Source organism: Chinchilla lanigera, unplaced genomic scaffold (genome assembly GCF_000276665.1).
Source record: "Chinchilla lanigera isolate Chin_1 unplaced genomic scaffold, ChiLan1.0 scaffold00019, whole genome shotgun sequence".
Lineage (NCBI taxonomy): Eukaryota > Metazoa > Chordata > Mammalia > Rodentia > Chinchillidae > Chinchilla > Chinchilla lanigera.
This window is the reverse complement of record NW_004955420.1, coordinates 3,529,462-3,545,961: the sequence shown is the minus strand read 5'-3', so window position 1 is coordinate 3,545,961 and position 16,500 is coordinate 3,529,462. Positions and strand designations below refer to the sequence as shown.

The following is a 16,500-nucleotide window of genomic DNA, read 5'->3' as shown; positions in this document are numbered from 1 at the left end:
AGCAAGAGAGTTGTCCCCTATGAACAAAAGGAGAAATAATGAAGTTAACTCTAGAAATTAATTAAATGTCATCAAAATTAATAATTCATTATTAAATAAAGTGAGTTTGACAAAGTCAGTATTTGATTGGGCAGGATGACATAATATACACATATGTCTTTCTTATCAATTATCTATATTTTCTTTATACTTTAAATCTTTCTAAATGAAGACATTGAGACAATGTGATCAGAAAACTACTACTAAACAATCCCAGCAAGTCACATACTACCAGTAGATCAGTCTATGAGTTCACACAGGACCAGCCTCCCCTCCCTTCACAGTTCATGTAGCCAGCTCATAAACTTTTCTATTACCCCATTTCTGAATTAAAGTATGTATGGTTCCATTAACCAATAAAATAAATAATAAGTAATATTTAGCACTGCATGATAAATGGTAATATATAAATGGTAATATCTGACTTGCATTAGTTCATTAAAATAGTTGTCCCCTCAACTAGTTTGCTCCTCTGAGACCCAGATAAAAAAGTAGAGGGGACTATTAGGGACATTAGATAATTAGAGTGGGTAGACACACTGATGCAGTTTTTTATTCACTTCACAAATATTTATTGGTAATTTACAACATGAAAACTAGTGTACTAAATGTGATGCAGAATTTAAAGACAAGTACAATCCACTCATTATTCCCTAGTAATCTGTAATATTATAAAGAAGTAAGTCACATAAAATGGTTCTAAAGTAGGACAGTATGTGACTGTTACTCAATTAGTACAGGAATGGGGAAAGTGAGGCCCAGCAGTAGGTCTTTAATATCTAACTTCCTATTTTATATGTCTTTTGAAATATTATCTACTGATAACTATCTACTGAGTCTCTACTTTGTTTTGATTTTAGTATTGGATTTTATGTGTTCTTTTTGAAACATGCTCTCTCCTACAGAATTTCCCAGGACTTTTCCCTTCTCCCAACATACTGAGTATTGAACCCAGAGCCTTCATACTGAGCAATACCACCAGCTAGTTCTTTCTTTCTTTCTTTCTTTCTTTCTTTCTTTCTTTCTTTCTTTCTTTCTTTCTTTGTTTCTAAGACAAAGTCTTGCTAAATACATTAAGTGTTCTAGGTTGGGCCCAAACTTTGATCCTCCTGCCTCAGTCTCTCAGATTGATGGGATTACAGAAGTGTGGCACCACGCTTTGCTTGAATTTTCAAGGATTTAAATCCTTAAAACAGTTCTTCTGAGTAGATTCTATTTTTCTTTATTATGAAACAGAAAAACAAACAGGTTCTGCAATTTAAGTGCCTGATGCCATCTTACCAACTGGTGCCAGAGTTGGCATTTAAAACCCTTCCCTCCAACTGGGCCCAGGGAGGAGCCCATACTCTGCACTGTGCTGCCTCTCCCATCTCCTTCCTCTGATCATAGAACTGAATTAAGCGTACAGAAGATGGCCTTGTTTGAGCTCAGCGGGAAATGTGCTCATAGGCTAATTCAAATTTACACTGGCACATATCTGTGGATCAACTGAAAAAACACTGAGATTTTAGTTTTTAACCAATAAAGTTTGTTTTATAAGAAAATTTGTAAATACAGAAATAATGAATAGTGAAGAATGCCTTCCAAAGTGTTTAATTAAACTCAGTGATGATAACTGAAAAAATAATTGGATTTAACAGTAGCTGTTAAAATCAGAGGAATGCCTGGACACCACCTATCATGACACCCTATGTCACAGTGTCACTTGTGCATACTGGTAGTTGTTCAAAGACTTGGAGACTAAGAACATTCTGTGTTAGCTAACATTGGAAGAACAAAGAAATCTGAGTCAGAAATTTTTCATTTAATACATCCCCTTGCTGTTACACTACTGTATTGTTTGCCTGTAGTAAAGCTGTCCAATGAGGATAAACTGTTTGAGTTCTTTTAATAACTAAGTACTTAAAGTAACTAATGTGTAACTAGCTTACATAGTAAATACTTAAAAATAGAATAACTAAACAAATGAGTGCAATCATCAAGAACTGCTGTTAGGTTTTAACAGAAATAGATTAGTAGAAAGAGTGCATGAATTGGGGGAAATGTGAGGTAGGTTTTGAGAACTGCCTATAGTTTGGGCAAACACTGATGGCAACAGAAGGGATCCCAGCAGAAGACACAATCCAGGGATACTGAGAAGAATGTGTATTAGACTCTGTGGTATTCACACACACTACATGTAACTCACTTTGAAGTGACTGGGCCACACTAGTATGCAGAGGTTTGGCCTTCTTGCTTCCCTATAGAATAGCACTGAGGGATGCTCCCAGCTTTCAGAGCTTCTTGTGGAAATAACTGTGGGCTGCAGTGAGTGAGTTTTCCTCATTGCTGCCGAGTATGGTTCTTATTAATGGCAGGTCTCAAGAAGCTTCTTGTAAACAGTCACGTCTTTCAAAGTCTTATATTTCCCCTGGCAAAACTGATAGATGACAGGAAGAAAAGAAAATGCCTTGTTTGAGGAGAATATGGTCTGATTTGCCCAAAACTCAGAGGAAAAACACACACAGGACCAGCATTTGATGAGGCTGGAAAGGCAGGCTGCAGCCAAGTCAAGCAAGCCCCTCATTAAGAGACTACAGTGTTTGGATTTCATCCTCTGAGTGATGAAAAGCTATTAAATAACCTTATCAGGGGAAGGGTATTATCAAATTTATTCAGAAGAAAATTAAACTGGCAGTATTGTGCAGAGGGATCTCCAAAGTAGTGCATACATACCCCACCTCAAGACAATCAGATAAGGGAAGTCAATACGTGAATTTCTACATACCATAATTTTTTGCATAAAACAAAAAAAGAAATAAATTAAGCTTTGCTAGCATGAATATATGACTTAATAGCAGCACCTGAAATGGTTATGTGATGTAAGATGCACTTGAAATATTCTTTGGGAGGTAGATGATTCTATAATGGTCAATAGTAGCCCACTTTATTGTTTTATTTATTAGTTTCAATAAATAGAAATATATTAAAGTTCATATCAGTGGATGGAATTACACATTTTTGTCAAGTTGCAGTTAAGGCAATTCTTACAAAATTGACTATTAGGCTAAGACTTTCCCAAGAGATAGAGATTAAAGGAAACACTAGTAATACCATTATAAATGAAGAACATGAAAAGCATCAAAATAAAACTTTTCCTACAATCTCTTTTTCAGCTGCACTACTAGATTAAAATAATGACTATTCAATCTAACATTAAGAAATAAAAAAAAATCTAACATTAAGAAATAAGAAAAAACAAGGAGACATGTTGAAAGTTTAATTCTTGTCCGTTTCCTTTCCTGAGAACCATGCCTGAAGAATCTTTGTGCCTTAATGTGTTAATGAATAATGGAATGTTAACATCAGGATTTGTAAGACCTTTACTATTGCAACTTTATCTTGCTTCTTAACATCAGTTTTTGTATATGTTATATAATCTGGTGATATAGACAGTTCTGAGAAAATGACAACAGTGAAAAATGATACAGATAACCAATTATGTGGAAAACCAGATCCAAAGCATTTTACATACTTAATATCATTTTAGTGCTCACAATAGATCTATAAATTAAGTGTTCTTATTTGAGACGAAGAAAATGAGGCTATCGGTAGTGACTTAACTCTCCCAGAACCACTAATCCAAGTAAAGACAGATTTCATAAATAGATTCAGGCTGCCCAACTCTAAGCACATGTCCTAACGTTTATGATGCAGAATATTGTGCTTGCTCCCCAGTGAGATCAATTCGAGGAAGCCATATGCTCACTGAAGTTTAGGATTTCAAGAGAGTGGCACATACAGGACATCAACCAGAGGGAAATAAAAAAGACCACTGATCAGCTTGCTGGGGTTAATTAATAGGCATAAATTGCAGCAGCTACAAACAGTGTGGTATTGAAACTTTATCCAGTAACATTTATAGCCTGGGGCAGAGTAAACGATGAAAGACTGGCAAAAAGGAAAACAAGAATGGTAGAATTCCAAATGGCAAAGTTTATAAGAAAGGATAGTTCTAATCCTGGCTAGATGAACTATCTCTGACTGTGGGGTAAGCAGTACTGGAGAATATAAGGAGAAAAAAAAGTCAGTGCATAAGACCAATGGTCACAGATGATACACTCTAAGATAGGTGTATAAATGCTCAAGATTTTGATTATGTAGACGTTCACAAGATGTCATATGAACATTTAGCTACTGAAAACCAATAGAGTGACAAGTATATTCTTCCATGAACATCACGGAGAAAAAAGTGGAGCAATGGCGAGCACCATGAACTGAGGGTAAACTTGAAGCTAACTGTATTATCTCATTTAACTGGCCCCTAAACACCATGAAGTAGAGATTATTATCATTTCCTTATAGGATAATTAAACAAAAGCCAAAAATGCAAACCCACTGGAACATTCTTTACAGAAAAGAAGCTAACAGTTTGTGGATGCAGCGAGTTTCAACACAGAGAAGGAGATAAAGTGGAAGAATTAACAGGTTCTAAGCATGAACTTTGCCTCCTGCTCAGTTTTTCCTGGAGCTTGATTCTGGGAAACGGGCTGGGTAGGTCTTAGTACTTCGTCAGAGTTACATTCCACTCTCCTTTTCTTGCAGAACACATAAGTGGTTCTATTTGTCCCCTTTCCCCTTGTGCTACTTCCACCCTAAACGTACCTTTCTAGTGATGTTAAGAAAACAGCAGGGAAAACTGAATATTAAGAGAAAAAGGAAAACTAAGAATCAACAGTAACAGGAGAAACAATTTTACCAAGGAAAATATTTAAATGGTGAAAAAGAATAAAGCACGTGTACATCACATTTGACACCTAACAGAAAAGTATTGTTGTGAATGAAAAGAATGGGAAGCAGCATTCAGCACAGGGAGTCAAGTGCTCAGTGAATTTGCCCTAACTCGCTCGCTGGCAAATCAGGATCTTCCTCTGGGATTCTCTCTCCATCAGTCTCTGCTTTGAAGGCTCCAGGCAGCAGCTCCTAAGGCCAGCCTCAAAGCCCCGAAGGCCAATACTTTCTTCCCTGATCTCCCCAGCTACAGAAATGACAGAAATGCTGCTTTCCTTCAACAGAAGAGTGTTTATGTTTCCTGCAGCAGGACCTACAGTACTTTTATCACAGTAATCAGTAACCCCAGCTTCTGTTTTCAATCTTACATTGGGCAAATATGTCGCACCAGACACTGGAGTGGCAGCGTGAATAAGACAGGAAAAATGCTGGTTTCCATGGAGATTAAAATTCAATAGAGAAGGCACTTTGTGTTAATCCATTACACAGATAACTACTTGGTCACAGATACTGTACCAAGAAGGATAATGCAGGGCATTCTGAAGTGATATTTCAGAGTATGGAGTGGGAAGGAAGATCTTCTTGGGAAGTGTTCTGCACATGGGCTTCTGAAGAATGAGTAACAGTGGCTGAAGACCAGGGAATAGAATCTGTCACATGCAAATGGACACCCAAATGCTACAGAGACCAGTGTTACATGAGAGAAGGTGAAGAGAGGGAAAAGACACTGGCAACTCAAGGATCCATAGGCATCTTTGGGGCAAGATCTTATCCAGTATGATCAGAATATGTATAATCCCCAAAATGACAGGATATGATTAGCATTACTTACATAATCATCTGCCTTACTTATATTAGCCTTATAACAGAGGTTGTGTGTCTTGAATTGTTAGTTTTCAATAATCATCCTTAGAATAATGCATTACATCTTAAATTCTCAAAAAATATTTCTTGTGTGAATGACCCACTAATGTATCCTACAATTTTTCATAAATTAACTTAGCCCTGATTATTTTTATCCATCTGTGATCCCTGACTTCTGTGGAGACATTAGTTTAATTAGACTTGAACAGGTTGTGAAACAGAAGAGGTATAAGCAAATTAAATTTCCATGAAAATTCCTCGTCATAAGATGTGTCAAAGGTTATCATATTGTGTAATGAATAACTCCTATATTGTTTGACCCAAATTAAATAATTTTTTAAAATACCATAAAAGTTTATTTTAGTTTTGGAGGAAGGAAAACTAAAGAAACCATTTAATAGAATATATATTTTTCTAACTATTTATCCTGGACCTACTGTCAAGTAGAGTCTCAAATACTGTTCAATCTAGAACCTACTTAAGAGTCCTGACTTGCTAGTAAACAGGAGATGGAGATGAGAAGGCTAAGAACCCACAAGAGAGATTTTTTTTTTAAAAAGTCATAGCCAACAGATTTAATATACACGTAAAATATTGCAGGACACATTTTTAAAACCAACTGGTGACCCTGTGATCTCCCAGAAGAAAATGAATAATCACTCAAGAGCTCAGGAGAGACAGCCAGGTAGAGCTGATCACTTCCCTTGATATTAAATTGATGCTTTTATCTGAATGGGGCCACCTGTGGATCGCAAGTCACTGCTTCCAGAAGGAACTTAGCTATACTTGCCAGCATCTTTGTAGAGAAGCTAGCAAAACCTCAAAGCAGTGCTATGTTCTTAGTTTATTTTTCTGTTTATTTTAGTTCCTAGCGAATTGCTGGTGCCTGGGAAGAGTGGAGAATTGCCATTTCTGAGGCCCTGCTTAATTAAAGCTCCTCTTTCAAAAATCCCTTGTTGCCAGAGAATAGCTACAACTTTGGCAGAGACAATGCTGAGTTTCTGAGTATGGCTTTTTGCCAGAGTGTGTCAGTCTTGACCCCTTCGAGGATGATTAGCAGAGAAAGGGTAGTTAAACCTTTGTGTTCATTCAGTCCCAGACTTCTGCGGGAATTGGCAAGTACTACAGTGACTATTGGGTAAGAAGTAACTGGCTACTAGGAACTGGACTGACACTACCAACTCTTTTTACATAAGGAATTGAATGACAATAATGCCTTCCTGGCACTCCTGACTTGGCAGTGTTCAACCAGTGGCTCAAACTGGAAGAATATTGTACTGTTCCCAGATTTTCTATTTTCCTTTGATATCACTGTTCCATTATAACTAATAATAATATGAGAATATCAAACAGAACCTTGCCACTGGGCCATTTGTGTAACCCATCACCAATATGAGAATTTAATATACGCATGGAGTATAAATTGCTAAATAGTTTATTAATTGAGTCAAATAAAGCAAGAGAGAACTTAGAATTATAAGGAGTTAAAGATGTAAATATCTTAAAATGAATAAAACCTTAAATCATTGGTCTTTTGACTAAAATCTCAAGCCCTGTCATTTTTCAAATCTCATTGTCTTCATTGTCCATGTTTTAACAAGTTAGCGTTTAGTGCTAACAGTGTTCCTGGAGTTATCCTATTTCCTTCATGGTAGCAGATAACTATGTGCATTTCACTGAATCATCACAACAGAAATAATCCTATTGTACAGGGCTTCAATTAAATATTTTGGAAAATAAATTCACTAGATATAAAGACTGCTGAAAACTTTCAAGTATCAGTTATCTTTGATTAAAATTCCATATTTTAAATGCAATCCTTTCTACTTTTGAAACATACATTACTTCAAATATCCATCAATACAAATTACTTTTAAAAGGTAATGATGAAAACACTAAGTATTAGTTCCATAGAGAGGATGCATAGTTAGTTGCTAGTCATTATAGGTGTTGGGGAGAAATCTACACAGCTTTGAGCAAACCAGACAAAAATTTGCTATCTTGGAGGTTATGTAAACTAATGCTATGGTATAATTTTAGTATATAAAATGGTTCCATCCTCAGATGTTATTAAAGATTTTGGCTCTAAATAATAGAAAATTTTGGCATCAGGCTCATGTAATATGTTCATTAGAACTCATGGCACAGTTAAAGAGGTGATAAAGCTGGTGACTATTTTCTACCCACAAGAAAAGAATAGATAACATTGTCACTTTTGTGTAAAGTTTTGGACAGCTAAGTAATACAGAAGGAAATTAAAAATGACAGATGCACTGACTTGAAACATAATGGTTGCTGAAGTGAGTCTTTATTCCTTTCAGCACTGTGGTTAAGTATTCAATGGCTCAAGTATTATTTTGAGGTGTGAATATGGTGACCAGTCTTGGCTATTGTTGTATCTCCTAATCACTGTTTTTCTGGTCAGTTCCATATTAGGAGGGGTAGTTATCCCGTGGGAAATCTCATACTAGTGATAATCACAACTTGATTTTTATCAGCTCAATATTGCTAAATTTCATATGTGCTTTTGCTGAATTTCACAAGCATACTGAGCATTCCTTATGACAATATGAAAGTATTCCCCATGACTATTTAAAAATGAAAGTAATAACAATTTTCAGTTCATTTTTAAACACTATAATTGACTTCTGTTCTAAAGACCCAACATTCATTGGGCATGACAAGAAGGAAAAAAAAAATCACTCTTTTTATACATAACTGCTGCCAAACATCTATATAAAGCATAAGTCGTTACATCAGTTGAATGTTTCCAAAACAGCAACTGTTTGAGACCTTCACATCATTGCCCGACATTTGTCACTTCTTCCAGAAAGTATCCGTTATTTTAGGGGCAAAAATGCAAGAAAAGCACATTTGAAGCAAATATTTGCCCAAAGTCTATTTCCTTCACAACTTCTGTCTCTTGCCCACATAAAATGCCACCACCAACTAAATAAGCAAACAAAAAAAGTATTTACTTACTTATAAACTATGGAAAATAAATCAAATTATTTGTATAGGCACACTAACAGATACACAGTTGTCTAATTAAAGCACCACCTACAGTGTCACAAAGGGACAGTGTGGAGTTCAAGTAGCTCTCATTGTCCCCTGTGTAGCACTATAAATGCGGCGTACAGGAAAACTTACTATTTGGCCTGTCACTGGTGAAATAGTATTACATACAAAAAGTGTGACTGTATACACAGTCAAAGTACTAACTGAAATTTCCACATAAACTGAAGAAAACTAGAAACACTGTAAAATATATATTTTTCTACTTCCTAAATCAAATCTAAGCTCATGAATTTAAAGTCAAGTCCTAAGATGTCAACTGCATTAAGTAGGTCTCATCTCAGCCTGAAACTGTATTTCCTGTGATATACCACTGTGGTTTTTCATTTTACGTCTCTAGTAGTAACTAAACTTGCATTTCTTCCAAAATGAATTTCATGCTCAACTTGTTTTTCTTAATTAAACTTCCTTTAACAGTTGCTAATATGTGTATTATTAAAACTCATTAGTCCCATTCACGCTTGCCTGTCATTTTTTGGCTACATGTTCATATGTTGAAGTGCTCCGTTACTATACATAGGAAGAAAATGAAATAATAAATATGGGAACTTGAACATTTTATGAGTGTCAGGATGAGAGAGTGCCTGCAAGGCCCATAAGATTTCACACAAAAGAGGCATTACTGCTAAAGCTAACATGCTGACACATCTCTGATCTATAAAGTCTGCGGTAATGGCAGCAGTAAAGTGCTCTGCCATTGACTAGAATTTCTCTTACATGCAACAGAAATAGGCACAAAAAAGATTATACTGACTGTTATAAAAAAGAATTTATATAAAAATCCCCAAAAGTTTAATGTCTAATAACTTCAAATGCCTGGGGTGATTTACTAGTTTTCTCTGAATTCAGTTAAGCTTAGAGTTGGCAGTCTTTCTCTTTCAGAGAGATTTGCTACCAGATAGGTGTGTGGGGTTTTACTGTTTGCCTGTTGGGGGCCATTTGAAAGCAAAGATGATTTATAGCCTTGTATAGCAACATAGCAATATTTGACCTTATCAATATGATTTCATTAACATTATGAAAATTATTCCCTTAATAACAGAAGTACCCAAACTTGTTACTATCAAGGAATCATTCTAGAGACAGTTGTGTATATTGTTATCCCAATTGAGAGCTTAGATAAGAGCTTAGATGCCTCAAGATGTTTTAAATTATCCTTTGAAAGTAATGAAAAGGATACAGTAGTTTCATCATAAACATTCACTATTTTAATTCTTACTATTCTGGGTTTTGCAAATTTAAAAAATTGAAAATTTAAATTAATTGTATATGTTTTGTTTCCTTCTTTGTTTTTAAATTTCTCAATACAATAAAAGAGGTGGAAGGTTTGTTCTTTGGAATAGTATATATTAAATTTCAACAAACTGTTAAATAAAGATTTGTCTCCTTGGGTTTATTTTCAATTAAGTGCATGGAGTAATTTCATTTTAAAAAATCAGTTAGTGTGAAATAAGATTTAATGCAGTAAATCATTCCAAAAATCTTAGAAGGAAAGTGCAGCACATGGTAGCCTTCCCTGAATGTTAGGCCATAAAATCATATAAGAGGAATGCAAGGACAGGAGCAGATGTCAAGCAAAGCTCCAGTGAGGCAACATGAGTTTTTCAATAGTTATAAGCTTTGAGAAACCCAGTGCTATAGCCGGTCATTTATGTTACAAAATGGGTTTGCAATTCTTAAGAGTTCATTAAGGGTTTCTACCCCTTTACCCACCACATTTGTTACTCTGATATAAACTTAAAATAGCTAATCAATGCAGTACTTTTTAAAATAATCTCCTGATCAAAACCATGTATACAGACTATATATATATATATATATATATATATAATTAATTTTCCAAGTGACCTGTCAGGTTTTAAACTGTTCTTAAAGTGACTCACTCTATTGGAGAAAGCACTTACCTAACTGGACACTTTACTAGCTACAGCTGTTAAAATGTGTTTGTGTATGTTTATTTCATTGTCACTGGCCTTCAAAAATGCAGTCTACGAGGTTTAACCAAGGTTTTATTAAGAATTGGTGTAGAAATGAAGATGATATCAAATGATATCAAAGAGTAGGTCAAAGTTTCTCATTTTCATTTCCTACTCCAAAAAAGAATAGAATGAGAGAGGAGAAAATATCAATTATTCTTGTCAAAAATATTTTCAGTCTCTACAAATGTACCTTGAGCTAAGTCTTCCACTTTAGTATGATGGCACATGTGGTAATCGCTGATTTCATGGTTTCACACGTGTAAGTAAACTGTTAAAAGAAGCTCCTTTTCACGTTTCAAGTCCATTACTAGTTGTGTATCAATAATTATATTCTCTGTTAACCTCAAAACAGATATCCCAGTTCACCTACCACCTACCAGTTCACCTTCCTTACTTGTTATTATCATTTAATATGTTGTTAGCTGCCTTTGTACTAATTTAATCTTTGAAAGAAGATAATTATTACTGACTGTGTTGCTGCGATTACTGGGTAGAATGTAGCAAAACACAGAACACCCATTCTTCTAGTTCTAATCTGCACACCAAACACGTGACTTAGAGCAGTGGGAAAAAGAGGCAAAGCTACCCTTCCAGACATCTCACTGAAACTAACAATTAGACTTGAGAAATTATTGCTTGCTATCTCTATAATCTTTAGAAAATCTTATATAAAGCCTGCAGGATAAAATAGGTAAATTTCCCATTTTAGAATTCCTGAGAGGCAAAAGTTTTATATTTTGCTATTTCATCTTAAAAAGACAGATTTCACGTGCTTGCTTTCAGGTGTGAAGATGCACATACACACACACATCCAGGAGAAGAGTTTGGTAAGAGCCATCCTGAAATAAGGAGAATGTCTGATGTATCTGGAATTCCCGAAATAAGTACGGGAGGTTGAGTGTGCTTCAGATGACATTGAAGAGTTGTCTTTAGCTGAGTTCACGGGTAATAGGGAGACTTTAATGCTAAAACTGTAAAGGTACGTGCATACATATCAAAATTTATAAACAGGAGCTTCTGAAAAAAAGCTAATATCTTTCTTCAAAAGATTACAATATTCCAAAAAATGCATCACTTCATATTTTAACAATTACCTATTTGCATTGTATTTCAGGGCATTTCATGTCTAACTGTTTAAAATTTAACGAATTGACCTTAAATAGAAAAAGACCAACTGAAATAATTGTCTGAAATGTCAAAGGGTGGTCATTAATGTATTTAACACACACACACACATATATATATATATACATTTATATAATCTTTTAAATTAGTCAGTCCTTTATATGCAATTGCTTTGAAGCTATGTAGACTCCAAAATTGGTTGAGGATGATATGCCTTGCCAGATTCCAAAGCAACTTTACTTTCTCAAGTCAATTAATATTCACTCATTTGAGTGATTAATTTTAATTCTATATCTGCTGAAATTGATACCCTTCTACAAATAAAGATGAGGTTTTCTGGCGAGCAGTAAATTTTTTTAAAGTTTTAAAAAGAAAAAAGCAATTCTTACATTCAGCTGCAAAAAAATAAGAGTATCTAGAAACGCGCGCACCGCTCAGTCAGAAAGAAAAGCCAGTAGCTGGCGAGGCAGGCAGGGCAGGAGGCATCAGAAACGCAGCCGGCTGCCTGGCGCACTCGCCAGCCTGGGCCCTCCGGAAAAGGCTGCAAAGACGGCTCGGGCTCCTCCAACTCGAGAAAGTTACCTCCGACTGCATTATGGAAAGTCGTGCAAGTGAATTAGAAGACCACATGTGTGGCCAGTCACCCGCTTTTACTGTCTCTACCGTCGATGCAGTGACCCTGTAACCCTTTAGTGCCGGGCTAAAGCGAGGGGGAGGCTGGAAAAGGTGGCAAGAGAGAGGGAGGGAGAAGGAGACAGCGCGAATGTGGCCGATCCCCACCCCCAACCCCCGCCCCTGCATAATCCCCCCCAGAAGCCCAGACCGCTGCCGAAACCGAGGAGGAAGTAGCAGCGATTTCTACTTGGGCTTTTTCCTCTCCACGGGCAGGTTTTCCAAGCATTGTTGCCTCCTCTCCTTAAAGTATCTCTAGGAGAAAGCATTGGATCCGGGAGGGCTCTCCCAACTGAGAGATTTTCAGTGCAAACTTGAGAGATCGTAGGGCTGCTCTGCTTTCCCACTGACGCCGCGGAGCACGGTTTTCGAGCTCGAGCTAGGTAGCTCCCCAGCGATGCCCGGAGCTGCGCGAGGTGGTTTTACATCTCCCCTTCTCTCCCCGTTTCCCAGGCGCCGCGCCCGCATCACCTTCCGCGCAGTGGCACACAAACCCCGGCAGCCCCCTCCCAGGAAAACAGCCGCAAACTTACCCTCGGCAAAATAAATCCACGGAGGAAGCCCCCTCATCTTCCCCTACTCCCCTGCCAATAATTCAAGGGGACAGTTTCCACAACACTTCGCCGTCAAATTCTAGCTGAAATGGTCAAAGTATTTACCAGTTTCTAGCCGCTTTAAAAGAAAAAAAATCTCGAGCACCTAATAATTCTTGTTTCAGTATCCAAGATGTTTCCTTTTTTTCTTTAAGCAGCCGCAACCCCAGTTTTGCACTCCCTCCCCCTTTTTTTTATTCACCCACAGACACTTCCCAAACGTCTCGATTGATCCTTTTCTCTTTCCAGATGCAACCGCGATCCGCGATTCTGGGCACCCAAAGCCACCTCCATGTAGATCCGACCATCAGGCAAGAAATACAAATGATCAAACAACGTTACTTCTTTCAGCTGCAATCAGATAATCCTACTAATCCAATAGATTTATCTCGATTGGAAATTGACCTCAAAAATGAATTCCCACCGCTGCTGTCCAGTAGAACGATTTCTTAGCTCTGTTCGAGTGATCGAAGAAACTGTGGTTTCTTTTTTCTTTAAAAAAAAAAAATCTTTTTCGATTCTGGGTGCACTGCTCGCAAAAAAATGCCGAGGACCCTGGTTTTCCCCTAATATAGGTTTCTACTCCAAATCGGTGCAGAATGAAAAATGGTACAAAGATACCCCTAGTGGCTCGAGGCGATATTGCAGGGATCTCACTTTTTTTTTTTTTCCCATCCCCTCGCCTCACCTTTTCTCCCCCACCCCTGTAGATAACTAGTAGCGGCTGTAGTAGTTAAACAAAAAGACTGAACCGATATTAACAGGGATGTTTTATGAATGCCTGAACAAACAGTCTTGTTTTTGTTCCGAAACTTCTGTGTTGCCGTCTCCTAAGTATTAAAAAATTTCCCCAGTGATACTTAGAGCCTAAAATGTCCATTTGGGGCAGTACAGTGATTTCAAAGTCAATATATTTGTTTCCTAAGTCACTACAGTTATCAAATAAAATGCCTCAGTCTTCTTGAGTTCTTTTACTTTTATAAATACCTTTAACGTGTTGTTTCATATGAGTATGGATCTACATCTTTGAGATTGTTTTGTCTTCTTTTAGACTTTACATGTTTATTAGGAAAGCAAGCAATGGATCCTGTGAGCTTGTGGTCAAACAGCAAGATTTAAGCAGCGGGATATAAGCTTCTGCCTTGTTTAACAAATCCTATGGAATTTAATGGCCTTAAGATTGCGACTAGAATTTTTGGCAGGTTTCAAAGAAAGAGAAATCACTGAAATAAATTTCAGGACATTGTTCTCCTAAGCAGTAGTACCGAATTCTCACAAACAGTTGACAACCAACAACCTAGCGCCTTTTGCAAACTGAAAGTTCTAATTGTTTAGAACCAGGAATGGCTGAGATTCTACACTTCTAACAAACCCTTGGAGAAGGCTTTCACTATCAAGCCTAGTAACACAGAGAAGTTAGATTTATTTTCATGCTGATGGGTTCTTTTGCTGTAAAAGTTGGAAAATTTTTCTTAACTGACTGAATAATCCAGCCTTTTTAGTGCATGAACTGTTAAAGAATCCAGAGACTTTCTTTCTACTACTGATTTTAATATTAATTGGTGATGTAACTTTGAGAAGTCACATTTTTGCTTATAGTTAATTCATTTATTAAAATTCAAAATAAAACATACATGTTCTTAGATGGAAGACTCAATATTGTAAATTAATACATAATAGTACTGTGATTATTATTTAAATTCTATTGTAGTTTTTTTGTGGAACCTTGAAAGTTAATTCTAAAACATGCTTGATACAGCAAAGGGTAAAATTTCATCAATACAATCTGAAGAACAGGGTTTGGGAGTTTCCATACAAACTACTAAGGCTTAATGTAAAATGACAGTAGTTAAGGCAATGTAACTTTGGTTCAGAGATAAAAATTAGTTCAAAAGAACATAATAGAGCATGGGGTGTGTGTGTGTGTGTGTGTGTGTGTGTGTGATGTGTGTCTGTCTCCATGTACTTATGGAATCTTGATAAGAACCAAGTGCCATTCCAGATCATTGAAAAATAAATGAATTATTTAGACAGTAGATTAAGCTTTTGAAAAGAATTGTAATTCTAGATTTTAACTATTTAACGTTTGAGAGTATATTTAAGATGCAGAGAAATATGTACAACGTATCAAGGAAAGTAGTTTTATGGTTTTCAATAGATGGGAAGAGAATAGTTTATTAAACAATCTAAGTCCATAAAAGAAAAATGGTAAATTTGTTATATTAAAATAAAAATAATGTACATCAAAAAAAAATCAAGCCATGACTAAGAGAAGACATTTTCAGTGCATAGACTTTTGTCCAAAGTATGTAAAGGTTTCTTATAAATCTATTTTAAAACTTACAATGAGGAAAAATGAGCTAAGGAGATTAAGAATCAAATGACAGAGAAGATTTTAATATCCAACAACCATTTTAAGAAAGCATTCAGTCTCTCTTATTATTAGAAAGATACATGATAAAATGATGTGACATCATTTCACAGTTATGAAGTTGGTAAAAATTTACAAATCTGGTATCACCAAATATAGATGAGGCTGCAAGAAACCATGTAAAATGAAACAGCTAAACATACAAATGCTGTAGAAAGCAGTTCAGCAATAGCCGAAAATTATCATATCCTGTAATCCAGTTTCTTACTCCTAGAAATATCCATTGCAGAATTACTTGAAAGTGCAAAAAAAATGGAAATAATCTAAATGCCTCTGGACAAATAACTAGACAAGGAGTTTACAGAATATCCACATACTGAAATATTAGAAACAGTAAAGACAAAAATAAAAGTGTCACAGCTTCTTAAGTTAGTGTGAATAAAGTGTCAAAAACATGATGTTGGCCAAAATAACAGTATGTTGCAGCAAAATGCCTGTGCAATGATACTATGAACATACAAAGTTTTTAAACTTTCAAAATAATTATATATTATAATTTTGATAATTACATATATTAATTTTGATCACATATATAGAGAGAAAATAAATCAATATGCATGACCATGATAAAAATCAAACTCAGGGTGAAGCTTATCATTGGGAAGGACTGGGTAAATGGAACCGGGAAGGCATGAAGAGTACTTTACCTTGAATCTTCAGTGTTTTATTTCTCAAGCTGAAATTTGAACATGTTTAGAAATTGGAAAATATTCTATGATTTAGAAATTATTTTTATGCATGAAATATTTCATGGAAATGGAAGCATTAAGCTGGATAATTTCCGTGAACCCTTACTGCTGTGTAAAATTCTCTAATTGGAATAAACAAATGTAGATGTGAGAAAATAGTATGCGAGTTCAGAGTTTTGTAACATGCTTTTTATAGAGGCTCTTTTAAATAACATTTCTAAGAAGTAGAAATGGATTGATGCTTATTTATTTCTATAATAAGT

At 35.9% G+C, this 16,500-nt stretch overlaps 1 protein-coding gene across 4 annotated transcripts in view; it reads right to left on the bottom strand.

Moving 5' to 3' along the window:
- Positions 1 to 16,500, bottom strand: part of Nlgn1 (neuroligin 1) — an 810,843-nt gene that overhangs the window by 625,626 nt on the left and 168,717 nt on the right. The window contains exon 1 of one of the 4 annotated variants that reach the window (XM_005383018.2): positions 13,058 to 13,661. The exons of the other annotated variants lie outside the window; for them this stretch is intronic. The gene's annotated coding sequence lies outside the window, so the exon portion shown is untranslated. Of the gene's footprint in view, positions 1 to 13,057; positions 13,662 to 16,500 lie in introns of those variants that run through there. 4 annotated transcript variants of the gene reach the window in all.